Below are 14,083 nucleotides of genomic sequence, written 5' to 3'. Positions count from 1 at the left end.
GTCCCGCCCCGCCCCGCCCCCGCCCCGGCTGGGCGCCTGCGCGGCTGCCTCTTCCCGCCGGGTTCTGGTGGCTTCGGCCGCTGGCTCGTGACTCCTGAGCTGTTTCCCCGACAGCCTGTTAGTCGGTACGAGGGAGGGTTCAGGAGTCCTGGCGTCTGAAACTAGCCGAATTCTGTGCATTTTCTTAGCCTGATAGCTCTTGCGTTGTTTTTTTTTTTTTAATTTAACTATTTACTCCAATGTCAGAATCTATTTTGCTTTCCTGGCCTTAATGAAAACAAGTTCAGGAGTATTTTATTTATTAATAGATTTTATTTTTAGAAGTATATTTGCAAAAAAAAAAAAAAATCAAGCAGATAGAGCCGAGAGTTCTTTCTCCCTGGACACACAGTTTCCCATATTGTTGATATATATTAGCATGGCACATCGTTCCAATTATTATTGTTATTTTTTATGATAGTCACACAGAGAGAGGCAGAGACACAGGCAGAGGGAGAAGCAGGCTCCATGCACCAGGAGCCCAACGTGGGACTAGATCCCGGGCCTCCAGGATCGCGCCCTGGGCCAAAGGCAGGCGCCAAACCGCTGCGCCACCCAGGGATCCCCATTGTTCCAATTAATTGAACAATATTGATGTATTGACTCAATTCCGTAATTATTCACATTTCCTTGGTTTTAACCTAATGCTCGTTTTCTATCCCACAATCCCATCCAGAATACTGCATTGTATTTGATTGTCATGTTTGCTAAATTTCTTGCGTGTGACAGTTACTCAACCTTTCCTTCCTTTTTAAAAAAATCTTTAAGTAATTACACCCAATGGTGGGCTAAACTCCACTCTGCTCTTCTGACTCAGCCGGCCTGGCATCCCATCTTCTATTTGATGACCTGGACAATTTTGAGGGGTACTGATTAGCCACCCAGGTGCCCCTCAAAGGGAATTATTTAAAAAATTAGGATAAAAATTCCCCCAGACTTGTTTGCTTCAAATATTTTTTCCCCAAATGCAAAGAACTTTTGAAAGCTTCTTTATTTTTAGGATAGACTCCTAGTAATAGAATTATAGGTCAAAGGGTACATACATTTTTTTAATGTCAACTTTTTATTTTGAAGTAATTTCAGGGTTGCCTGGGTGGCTCAGCGGTTGAGCGTGTGCCTTTGGCCCAGGGCGTGATCCTGGGGTCCTAGGATGGAGTCCCACATCCAGCTCCCTGCATGGAGCCTGCTTCTCCCTCTGCCTGTATCTCTGTCTCTGCCTCTCCCTCTCTATCTCTCATGAATAAATAAATTAATTTTAAAAAGAATCAGCATAATAAACTAACGCTTGAACTTAAACGCCAGACTCAATCTCGGGGGGGGGGGGGGTCAAGCCTTGGCTTTGTTTTACTAAAAACAAATTTTAAAAAACTTAAATCATCTCAGTCTTTGTTCAAGAATTGGGTGGGTTTTTGTTTTTTTTGTTTTTAGATTTTAAGTAATTTCTGCACCCAATACAGGGCTCGAACTCACAACCCCAAGACCAAGAGTCACATGCTCTACTGTCTGAGGCAACCAAGTGTCCCTTGAATAATTAATTTTAAAAAGAATAAACAAATGATACCAGAAAACAGTGAAACTGAGGTGCGTGTGCTTCCTACCCATGTCCAACCAATTTCCCACACAACAGAAAGGGTGGTTCAAAACCTAGGGGGCATCTAGCGTTTCCCAATTTGCAATCCGCCTTGGCTTCCTTCTGCTTGTGAATACTACAGCCCACGTGGTCCGTGCGAGCGCTGCCCGCCCCACCCCCGCGCACCCGGGCCGCGCTCTCTTGGTTGACCTCAGCTCCTCTTCCCTTGCTCACCACCTCATCAGCTTTACTTTTCAGTTCCTGGAAAACATCAAGCTTTATGCCTGGATTCTTTTCCTCCACTTAACATTTAGCTTTTTATTCTTTCAGGTTCCAACTTAAAATGTCCCCTCTTTAGAGAAAGCTTTTCAAAAGCACCCTTTTGATGAAGTTTTGGAATATAGGTGAGGTCCGGAGCCAACGACCAAGAAAGAATTCTTGAGACGTCTTTGGTGCAAAATGGTGGTTTTATTAAAGCACGACGGACGGAGGGGTGGCTGATTATACACCTGCAGAGTTGGGGAAGGGAAAACGAGGTTTCAAAAGGATTTTCATATGCTAAGGAGGACCTACGAGATACCAGAGGCCTTGCCATTGACAAGTTAAAGACTGCTTTTCCCTCTCACGAGGCATCAACATTAAGACAGTTGGAAGCTTCCTGAGGAATGTCACACATACCCCACCCTGGGTCGCGTGTGGGATCTCTGCTGTGCTTTGTCCTCGGCTACCCTCGTTCCCCATCACTTTCACCTTCCCTTCTATTCCAACCACTTGTTTACTTCAGGACAGGTCACAATTAAATTTTTTTTCCTTTTTGTTTTTAGGTTTTCGTCTGGTTTTCTAAGAAAATGTCAGCTTATTGGGACGCCTGAGTGGCTCAGTGGCTGAACGTCTACCTTCGGCTCAGGCGTGATCCCAGAGTCCTGGGATGGAGCCTGCTCCTCCCCCTGCCTGTGTCTCTGCCTCTGTCTCTGTGACTCTCTCGTGAATAAATAAAACCCTTAAAAAGAAAACGGGGGGGGGGGGGGTGCGGATCCCTGGGTGGCGCAGCGGTCTGGCGCCTGCCTTTGGCCCAGGGCGCGATCCTGGAGACCCGGGATCGAATCCCACGTCGGGTTCCCGGCATGGAGCCTGCTTCTCCCTCGTCCCGTGTCTCTGACTCTCTCTGTGTGTGTGTCTCTCATGAATAAATAAATAAAATCTAAAAAAAAAAAAAAAAAAAAGACAACCAGATGCATGTCCTGGTCTCCTTTCCGTACCTCACAGACAGCGGGGTTCCCCCAGGGCACGGCCGAGATGCCGTCAGACGCCCCCAGGACCCCGGGTCCCGGCGCACTCCCGCGTCCAGGCCCCCGCGTCCAGGCCCCCGCTGGGTGCGAGCACCTGGCGCCGCCGGACGTCCTTCGCCGCGCTCGTGCCGGGGCTCACGTGTCAGGCCGGGCCCTCCCACGAAGGCCTCCTGGCCCCACCACCCCCGACTGCTAGAAATTTCCCCCAGATTTCAGGGACCGTCTTCCCCGACAACTGGCCGCGAACTCAGCCGCTTTCTTGCACGCGGACTCCTCTCCAACCCGTTCGCTCGCACACACTTAAACCTCAATACTGTTCGCTCCATCCATCCACAGGAACACGCTGCGGAAGCAGCAATGCTCCTTTTCGCGGAGACCGCCGGCTCCTGTCCCCACGGCTCCAGTCCTCCAGAGCCCACCTCCCTTCCTCCGGCCATCAAACACCGTCGCCCCCCGCCCCGCCCCGAACCATAGATTTGAGCCACTCGCGGTAAGAGCAGGCTAGGAGGGCGGCTCTTCCGGGTCATGTCTGCGCGACGCGACCTCCGGGCTCTATGACCCGTGCTTCCGCTCAGGCGAGCAGAGCCGCCCCTCTTCCGACGCTCCAGGCCCGCCCCGACGCCGGCGGTGACGGAAGCACGCCGGGGGTGACCTCACCTCCCAACATGGCGGCGGCGGTAGATTAGGGCCGCGGGTCGAAGCAGCTACCGCCGCTGGGGGACCCCGTCGGAAACGACTGCCGTCGCCGCCGCCCGTTCCGTCTCTTCTGGGGCAAGGGGCCAGGGCCAGGTGAGGGGAGTGAGGTTGTGGGCAGGCAGAGTTGGGTCCTCGTCCAGCGCTTCAGGCAGTTTTCACTGGGCAGGAAGGTGTCCAGAGACTGCCGAACCGCCGCCTCCCGGGTGGTTCCGACGACGCGTGAGTGGGAGTCCGTGAGCCTGTGGCCGAGGGAGTGCGCGGAGGCGGCGCTCCCGTGCCCGGGGGCTCAGAGCTCCGGGGGCCCACTGGTCCGCGGGCGCTGGCCGAGCGGGGCTGCCGGAGGCGGGAGCCGGAGCGGGGGAGCCCGGCCTCGGCCCGGCGCCGCCGCTCTTCGCCGCCGGAGCGTCCCGTGGAGAGCCGGTGCCGGTGCGCAGGGCCGGGCTGGGGGCGTGCGCCGCGGGGTGGAGGGGAGCGCTCGGTGCGGCGCCGACGGTGACGGGGCCAGCGTGCCGGCCCTCGCCTTCCTTCCCCCGAGCGGCAGAAGGGCGTCGTCCCTTAGTCCCCGCCGCTCCGCCCGTCGCTGCCGTGACTTGGTTCTCAGACAGACCCGCCTTCTTGTTCCTGAAGTACGGTTCTCACTGAGGCGTTTCTTCCTTTGACATTTATCCTCTTGCTCTTCCAGGGAGATTCCAAGGTTTCCCTTCATAACCAGCTAGGAAGGAAGACTCCCAGAGTTTCCGAGTTGAGGTTTAACTTGGGTTGAAATCGGAAGGATCTGGCCAGTCGTTCACACGCTCGTCACTGGGACCTTTGTCTTACCCGCTCCCCGCACCAGGATTTGTTTATTTAAAGTAGCGATCTCGCTGTCTTTTTAGAAGTCTTAAACCGGACTGACGGCAACCGCCTCCGCCCCCCTTTTTTTGCTTTACTATGGTAAAGCCAAACAAACGAAGTCTTTTCGCGAAATTGTCAGTAAGATTTCCTCTGGAGGTTTGTGCAAACCAGAATGCTGATCTCTGCCCTGACTTGTTGTGACCTTGGATGAGTTGCCACACCCTTCTAGTACCTTCTTTTTTTATCTCCCAGAAAATTAAGCACATGTTTTTGTAGGTAGTAAACTATTTATACCTCGTATACGTAGTTGGGTAAGTGTACCGTGCGCATTTGCACCTGCCAATTGAAACTATTTAAGCCGTTATGAAATGTTCTCCATTTGATAATAGGCCAGTAAGGGTTTTGAAAATTCTTTGGTCAGGTACAACTTTCAGTTTTTTGTTTTTTTTTTAAGTGATTCATTTTCTTATGGAGGCTTGTACCTCCATACAGGTTGAATTGAGTTGAAGGATATGTAAAGTTGAGTCCAGCCAGTTTTGTAAAGATGTTGCTCTCTAGCGCATCAATTAATCACTACTAAATATCTCATACACGAAACTTTTAGGATAAGTAACACGCAACAATAATCATCGTTTTAAAAATCTACTTGTCTTACGAAATATTTTATTTCTTTATTTTTATTTTTTTTTTATTTTTTATTTTTTATTTATTTACGATAGTCACAGAGAGAGAGAGAGAGAGAGAGGCAGAGACACAGGCAGAGGGAGAAGCAGGCTCCATGCACCGGGAGCCCGATATGGGACTCGATCCCAGGTCTCCAGGATCGCGCCCTGGGCCAAAGGCAGGCGCCAAACCGCTGCGCCACCCAGGGATCCCCAATTTCTTTATTTTTAAAAAATTATTCTATTTCTTTATCCAGGAGAGACTGAGAGAGAGAGAGAGAGAGAGAGAGAGGCAGAGACACAGGCAGAGGGAGCAGGCTCCATGCAGGGAGCCCGATGTGGGACTCCATCCCGGGTCTCTAGGATCAGGCCCTGGGCTGAAGGCTGCACTAAACCGCTGAGCCACCTGGGCTGCTCTCTTATGAAATATTTTAGACATAGAAAACAAATTTTAAACAGTCAATCTTGCTGTCCTGCTTTTTATCATTTTTCAATTTCATTTTGATTCATATCTTATTCCAAAGAAATGATCACCAAGATTCTTATTTAATATATATTACAGCGTCGAAAGGAGAGGTCTGTTACCAGACTAGCTGTTTTTTTTAACATCTTGAGACATAACTTTTTTTTTCTAAGATTTTATTTATTTATTCATGAGAGACACACAGAGACAGGCAGAGACACAGGCAGAGAGAGAAGCAGGCTCCATGCAGGGAGCCCGATGTGGGACTTGATCCCAGGTCTCCAGGATCATGCCCTGGGCCAAAGACAGGCGCTTAACCATTGAGCCACCCAGGCGTCCCCTTGAGACATAACTTACAACTCACCAATATCACAATTTAATGGCTTTTTTTTTTTTTTTTTGGACTGGTTTTAGTATATTCACAGAATGTACAACCGCTGCCGCACTTTTCATCAACCTCAAACAAAACCCCGTACCCATTAGTCATTTTTTATTCCCAGTCTCCTTCACCTCCCCTACTTAGGCAACCACGGATTTACTTTCTGTCTATGGACTGACCAATTCTGGATATTTCATACAAACAGAATTATGCAATATGTGGTCTTTTGTGACTGGCCTCTTTTACTCAGCATGATGTTATCAGGGTTCATCCATGTTGTAGCATCTATCTGTCCTTTTTATAGCCACAATATGCCATAGTATGGATGTATGAATTTTCTTTATTCATCAGCTGATGGGCAGTTATTTTCACTATTTGGCTGTTAAATATTATGCTGCATAACTATTCATGTGCAAGTTTTTATGTAGACATGTGTTTTCATGTCTCTGGCATATACCTGGGAGTGGAACAGAGCAATTGAATTTTATGTCTCCCTTTTATAAAGCTATCTACATATACATGGGAAACCTAATTATTGTGAAAGACTGTGCCTGTGGGGAGAAGGGGAAAGTGAAGCATTCCTCTATAAAGTACCTTATCTTTGAATCCCAACTGCTGAGTGAAAACATTTTGGGACAGCTCTTAAAACAAGATTGAACTAGAGCATTTCAATTAAGCATGTTTCAGTAGGAAAGGGACTGTCTACACTAGAATATTTAGTGTCTGCTGAGTTTTAAAAATGACACCTTTGCCCAGTTGCATTTCTCAGCTGGGTGGAGTGAATTTTTTTTTTTTTTTAAGATTTTATTTATTCACGAGACATAGAGAGGCAGAGACACAGGCAGAGGGAGAAGCAGGCTTCACGAAAGGAGCCTGACGTGGGGCTCAATCCCAGGACCCCGTGATCACGCCCTGAGCCAAAGGCAGCCGCTCAGCTGCTAAGCCACCCAGGTGTCCTGGTCAGGTGAATTTTTAAATTTCACAGTTTTTATTAGGATTATTTCATTTTTCTTCTCTTATTTTAGAGAAAGTCCTAGAATTCTATAGGGGCTAATAAAGTATGAATCTTTAAAAATGAAAGTTACTGTACTTAATGTTAATTTGTGGAACTTGAAACAAACTCTCTACTAAACCACCAGTGAGTCTGGAGAGTAGAGATCTTGTAACCCAAAAACTTTGTTAATGTTTAAAATTCCAGAGTTTTGGGAAGCCCCGGTGGCCCAGTGGTTTGGCCCTGCCTTCGGCCCGCGTCTGGTCCTGGAGAGCCGGGATAGGGAGCCTGCTTCTCCCTCTGCCTGTGTCTCTGCCTCTCTCTCTCTCTCTCTCTCTCTCTCTCTGTCTGTCATGAATAAATAAATAAGATCTTTTAAAAAATAAAATAAAATTCCAGAGTTTTGATTTGTGATTGAGTTATCTGTGGATTTTTTATTTTTCTTTTTGTAAATGGATTATGGATCTGTTCAACTCTATTACTGGAGTATATGAGTCTTATTATAATTTTAGTGGATGGAAATGGTCTAAAAACAACAAAGCTTCTTGAAATAATTAAAACATGTTAAGTTGTAATGTATTTCTGTTTTGGCTCAATGGAGTTAAGGAATACAATAAAGCTATGGTATTGTAAATAGTATGCCTGAAGTGGGTCCTGGAAATGTCTATTTTCCACAAGCATCCAAGGTGATTATGATCAGATGAGTTTGGGAAACAACTAAAAAACTCTCATGTTGCAGATTTGCTTTCCATAAGAATTTAAAGTAGAGTTTAATAGTTGCTACCTACCTTCTGGTTATAGTTCATAAAATAGGCTTTAATTCCTGTAGTACCATCAGTGCGGGCATCCTGGAATTTGCACTGGTATTCATGATGTATTCAGATGTATTCATGATAGAAATCTGGTTAAAAATAAATAAAGCAAAGTATTTATTGTAAGTTGTGAATGTTACATTTGTTACTGAAGGATGTTTTATTTCTGCCTGGTTTTGGAGACACCACCAAATGAATGTATAAACATAGGATTAAGTTACTCCAAGCTTCCTCCTGCTGTCCATTTGGCCGGCACCTGCTTGTAACTTAATAGAGGAGCAAACTAAAGGTGTAAGGCAGAGAAGGAAACAACTGGTAACAACAGATATAGTCAGTGGCTTGTTAGATTTGTGCAAAAGTTAGTTTTTATATTTATTTTCTAAATTTTTTATTAGTTTTAAGTAAGCTCTATGCCCAACACCAGGTTTGAACTCATGACAATACCAAAATCAAGAGTTGCATGTTCCACTGACAGAGCTAGCCAGGCACTCCAGTAGTTTTGTTTGTTTGTTTTTAAATATTTTATTTATTTATTCATGAGGGACACGGAGAGAGAGAGGCAGAGACCCAGGCAGAGGGAGAAGCAGGCTCCACGCAGGGAGCCAGAGTGGGACTGATCCCCGGTCTCCAGGATCACCCCTGGGCTGAAGGTGGCGCTAAACCGCTGTGCCAGCTGGGCTGCCCAGGAGTTTTTTTTGTTTTGTTTTGTTTGTTTGTTTGTTTGTTTTTATGATAGTCACAGAGAGAGAGAGAGAGAGGCAGAGACACAGGCAGAGGGAGAAGCAGGCTCCATGCACCGGGAGCCCGACGTGGGACTCGATCCCGGGTCTCCAGGATCGCGCCCTGGGCCAAAGGCAGGCGCCAAACCCCTGCGCCACCCAGGGATCCCTGCCCAGGAGTTTTTATATTTAAAACTATATTTAAACTTCAGGATACAAGAGCGCTTATACCTAATTTGAATTCTAAAAGAGTCTGCTAAACAAGATTTAGAGTAAATTAACTATGTTCTTATAATTTAAAAAGAAGCTTGAGATGTCCTACAGGTGAAATGCACTCTGTGTTGGTGAGGCAGTAGTGGTGTGAACCTGAGCATTTTACCTGCTTCCAGGAGAGATCTGAGTGGTGATCTCAGATCATGTTTACCTTTCATCCGATCTTTTTCCTTTTTTCCCCTTGCCCCATTCTTTTTAAAGATTTTTAATTTTTTTTTAAATTTGTCAGCACAGTAGGGGAGCAGCAGGGAGGGGGAGAAGGAGAAGCAGGCTCCCTGAGGCCCAATTTCAGGACCCTGGGATCATGACCTCAGCCAAAAGCAGATGCTTAAGGGACTGAGCCGCCCAGGTGCCCCTCCTTGCCCCATCCTTAAAATTGACAAATTTGCTTCTTTCAGTAGTCCCTTTGAAAAAACACCTTGTCTACCATTTCTTCCTCTTGTTATTAGTGTTTTCACTTCTGCATTCTTCTCACCCAGCACATTGCCTGGTATGCAGTAAATATGCCTTGAGTTCAGAACTGAACAACGTACCTAACCAAGTGATTACACTGTTAACTAGCGGTATGATTTTGTGCAAATAAATTGTTCTTGATTCTCCATCAGTAAAATTAAGACTTACCTTTTCCCCGTAGCATAGAGGATTACTATGACAACATGTGGAAGAATGCTTCAAAATAGAGATCTCGTGCAGATGTAATTTATTTATATTTGTTCAAAACGCAAGGGCCCATTGTGCAAGTCTGTTGACTGCACTACAGAATGTTGCAAAGGAAGTGCATGCCCTCTCTTCTCAGAAAACCCTTAGAGTACATGACCCTGTAGTAGTGCAGTGGAGTTTATATTTTGCATATTCTCAGTGCCTTTGTTCTATATATTTTTTTTAAAGATTTTATTTATTTATTTATTCATGAGACACACAGAGAGCAGAGACACAGGCAGAGGGAGAAGCAGGCTCCTTGCAGGGAGCCTGATGCAGGGCTCAATCCCGGGACTTCAGGATCATGCCCTGGGCCAAAGGCAGGCGCTAAAGCGCTGAGCCACCCAGGTGTCCCCCTTTGTTCTATAATGCCAACACACTAGGTGCGTAATAGCGTTCCTGGAGTCTGTCTACCCTGCCACCTAACCACAGGCCTGAATGAGCTGCTTTGTTTCTCTATAGCTAACTGGAAGCTAAAGCTAAATTAGAAGTTAGATATTTAATACTGTAAGTCTGTCATATTTAGGTCTGATATATTTATACTTAGATTGTCCAGTACACATTTAAAGCCTAAAAACTACACTGAACTTGGGAATCCTGGGTAGCTCAGTGGTTTAGCACCTGGCTTCGGCTCAGGGCATGATCCTGGAGTCTCGGGATCGAGTCCTGCATCAGGCTCCCTACAAGGAGCCTGCTTCTCCCTCTGCCTGTGTCTTTGCCTCTCTCTCTCTCTGTGTCTCTCATGAATAAATAAATGAAAATCTTAAAAAAAAAAAAAAACTATACTGAACTTAAATGATTGGAATTTGTATTACCATCTTCTCCATTAGTGTGAATCATTGAGAAATGATAAAATGATTGAATAGAATATAATCCTGCATCAAATATATGGATGTATGGATATCAACATGTGTACTGTTATACGTGTTAGAGCTGAGGACTTTACCGCAAGTAGTAAAGTGAGTGTGGAGGATGGAAAATTATGAAATCCATGATTAAGATTGCATTTATGGTTGGGCAATTGGGATTTGTAAAAAAATTTGAAGAGCACTAGGCTAAAAACCAAATTTGGAAATTCAGTGAATTATGCTTTTTCTATGACACGTGGGTCAGAGAATGACTAAAATTGTCTTCAGATACAAATTTTGTTATAAGTACAGAAATTTGAATATAACAAATTTGAGAACATCAATTTTTTATTTAAAGCATTCAAAATGGGAGTACTTCTTCATTCCTGCTCATTCTTTATTCTGAGACTTTGTAAAGTTGAAATTTTGTTACTGATTTGCTCTGTTCTCCCCTCTCTTTTGGAACTTCACTTCATAATTTATTCCTTGCTTTCTGTATTTATATCTCATTGGCTTCTTACCCTTGAGTGTAAACATGCTAAAGACTCTTTTGTTGTGCATAACAACAGAACAAATGAACTCTCAAACTTCCTCTCTCTCTCTCTCTGACTTTTGTTCTTTTCTTTCCATCCACTCTTTTCTTTCCTTCCACTTTTGTTCTTTTCTTTCCATCCACTCTTTCTTTGAAAGAATAGACTAAAACTACTTTCTATCCCTTTTCACTTCACATTCAGTCTGCCCAACAAATGGAACTGCCCTGTTAGGGATCATTATCCTGAGACTTTAATTTTTTGGTGGTTACATTTCATACAATTCTTTACTACCTTATTATTGAAGTGTCTTCCTGACTTCTGTGAACATTCTTTTTTTTTTTTTTTTTTTTGAACATTCTTTTTCCTGGTTTTCTTACTTCCTTTCTGACTCTTCCAGTCCAGACTTAAAGGTTGCCTCTGCCAGCTTCTCAACTTTTGACCACTCCAGAAATTTTAGTTTGCCCTGAATTATTTTTTTTTTTAAAGATTTTATTTATTCATGAGAGAGAAAGAGGCAGAGACACAGGCAGAGGGAGAAGCAGGGAGGCTGACGTGGGACTCTATCCCTGGTCTCCATGCAGGGAGCCTGATGTGGGACTCCATCCCGGGTCTCCAGGATCACACCCCCGGCTGAAGGCGGTGCTAAACCTCTAAGCCACCGGGGCTGCCCTGCCATGAATTAATTCTAATGGTGTTTCTTTTTCAGATGAAGCCAGTATTTCTCCACATATTTTTTTAAACCATGTCTCTTTTTGATACATAAAAAATTCTGTCTTCTATTCTGGTGGTGGGGTAGGGAGTGATGGGTGTATTTATTCTTCTCTCCCATCCCTGCACTGAGTCATTGATACAAGGAAGATTGAAGAAAAAAAAAAGATTGAAGATTTACTGAGCTTTATTGTTTATACTTTTTTTTTTATTGTTTATACTTTGTAATCTGAAAACAGTAGGTAATGTTCCCCTTTCCAATGTGAAACTATCTATTGAATATGGGTTTTTCAAACTGTAATACCCTTTTTCACTTTTGACACTTCCTACCCATTGAAGGTCACTAACTCTCCATTCAATCTCCTTAGATAATTTCATTGACTTGTATCTATGCAGAGCACAATTCTGTATCTCCAGTCCAGACCTCTTAGTATAAGGCCTTTTATGTCTGACTACTTGCTGTACATCTTCACTTGGACAACTCCTAGGTATTTTTAAGTTATGTATGCCCCAAAGTGAACCTGTTATCCTCTCCTAAACCAATTCTTCCTTTATTATCTGTTCTGAGAAATAGGAATAACACCACTTTCCATAACAGCTGCCTGGAGTATTCTCTTACTGAGTTAGTTAACAAATCTTTGAAGTTCTTAATTTTCCTGTTCATCCCCTTCTTTCTGGTGTTCTTGCTCTAACTCATGCCTTCATACATCTCTTGTTTAGATTTTTCCAATATTCCCCCTAACTTGTGTCCTTGCCTCCACTCTCTATTCTTAATCTTCTATACTATCTCTAGGATGATTTTTCTAGAATATAATCAGTTGATAATGCTTCTTTTGCTTAAAGCCTTTCAATAGTTCCTACTAGTGTTCTACAGTAGTTTTTAGCCTGTTTTACATCATGATCTAATTTGAGAATCTAAGAAATGGAGTGATTTTTCTCTCCAGAAAAAAAGGCTCATGCACACAGAATTTACATACAGTTGTTTGTTTATTTATTTATTTATTTATTTATTTATTTATTTATTTATTTATGATAGTCACACAGAGAGAGATGAGAGAGAGGCAGAGACACAGGCAGAGGGAGAAGCAGGCTCCATGCACTGGGAGCCCGACACGGGACTCGATCCCAGGTCTCCAGGATCGCGCCCTGGGCCAAAGGCAGGCGCCAAACCGCTGCGCCACCCAGGGATCCCTACATACAGTTTTAGGGGGTTCATTCATGAAATGGTTAAAATAATTCCTTGCTTATAGGATAAAACCTAAGCTTCCTAGAATCTCACGGTATACAAAGCATGCCAAATGTTGACTGCTGTTTACACCTCCTGAGCCTCATCCTCCTTAAATCTCAGGATTTAGCCCTGTCAAATTCCTTAGTTTTAATGTTCGAGGCAGTTTCAAAACACTTCTGTGCTTTTTCATGGTCTTTACATCTAAAACTCATCCCTGCTCCATCCCCCTACGCTGAGATGGTACACTGGTTTTCAGTTAATGAAAACCTAACTCATATTCCAGATTGGCTCAGATTTTACTTTATAAAGCCTTTCCCTACCTTTTCCCTTTTCCAGGGAGACTTTCCTGCTTCTTTTGAGTTGCCTTGTCTTATTCTGTGGATCCTGACTTACAGAACTTCCTTATTTTGATTTATTTGCATATTTTTACTTTACTTGTCAAAAACTGCAGAAAGGCAGGTGGTTTATCTTAATTACTGTCTTTGTGCCTAATGTCTGTAGAGTACCTTGTATCTTAGGAAATGTGTGTGGAATGAACACACAGTTATCAGAAGGCATTGTCTTCTGTTTCAGTAGATGTAATTACTAGGTCCATATGAGGATTTTGCAGAACGTGAAGATTTTTCTAAACTATAAATTTCATAACTTCACATAAAAGTAGTGCATTACAGTTGTTGGGGAACTGCCTCACAAGTCTGAAGAAAATTAGGTTCCAATGTGGCCCTTGTTCCAGTTAGGTCTTGGTTGCCAATAACACAAAGTCATTCTAGCTTATTTAAGCAGGAAAATAACTCAGGAAAAGGGCATTGGGTAGCTCACAGAATGGATGGGAAAGCTGGAAAATTAGGTTTGGGAAACAGGCAAGAGCCAAGGGAGACTCAGCTGCTGAGTCGGCCAGGATCAGGCCAAGGAATAGGAGTTAGAACACTGCTATCCGATATGCCTGCTGCCTCTGCTGACCTAGTACCACAGCCTTCTCCATGAATTATCTTTAGTTTAAATGTCCTTCCATATTCTAGATCCTAGTAGGAGTCTCTGACTTGGCTGAACCTAGATCACATACCCTACATGCCACAAAACAACAATGGGAAAGAAAAAGTATAGCTCATTTTAGCTTTTGTAGTGGGGGCTGGAGATTTGTTTCCTATCAAGACAGACGCAATGTTGGATGCTCCCTACATAGGAAATTGGGTTCAAATGGCAACAGGCAGGCAAAAAACAATTTTAAAAACAAAACAAAAAGGGAAGATTCATTACAGCACTGCAACTAGCTAGTACCTGACAGGCCTCAGAAAACTTATTTTACCTCTGTGGTATCCCTTTTCATATCTGTAATTTTA

The 14,083-nt window shown here is 44.1% G+C and overlaps 1 protein-coding gene and 1 long non-coding RNA gene across 4 annotated transcripts in view; both read left to right on the top strand.

The window, feature by feature from the left end:
- Positions 1 to 57: 57 nt before the first annotated feature.
- LOC121480261 lies at positions 58 to 2,594 on the top strand. The gene is made up of 3 exons (XR_005984920.1): positions 58 to 125; positions 1,497 to 1,620; positions 2,434 to 2,594. It is a non-coding gene; the product is annotated as an uncharacterized LOC121480261 (long non-coding RNA).
- Positions 2,595 to 3,550: 956 nt separating this feature from the next.
- BCL2L13 (BCL2 like 13) overlaps positions 3,551 to 14,083 on the top strand; it is a 91,185-nt gene continuing 80,652 nt past the window's right edge. For all 3 annotated transcript variants that reach the window (XM_041736947.1, XM_041736948.1, XM_041736946.1), the window contains exon 1: positions 3,551 to 3,687. The gene's annotated coding sequence lies outside the window, so the exon portion shown is untranslated. The remainder of the gene's footprint in view (positions 3,688 to 14,083) is intronic.

This window comes from Vulpes lagopus, chromosome 21, assembly GCF_018345385.1.
Source record: "Vulpes lagopus strain Blue_001 chromosome 21, ASM1834538v1, whole genome shotgun sequence".
Classification (NCBI taxonomy): Eukaryota; Metazoa; Chordata; class Mammalia; order Carnivora; family Canidae; genus Vulpes; species Vulpes lagopus.
Note: the sequence above shows the minus strand (reverse complement) of the source record. Positions and strands in the feature narration are given on the sequence as shown.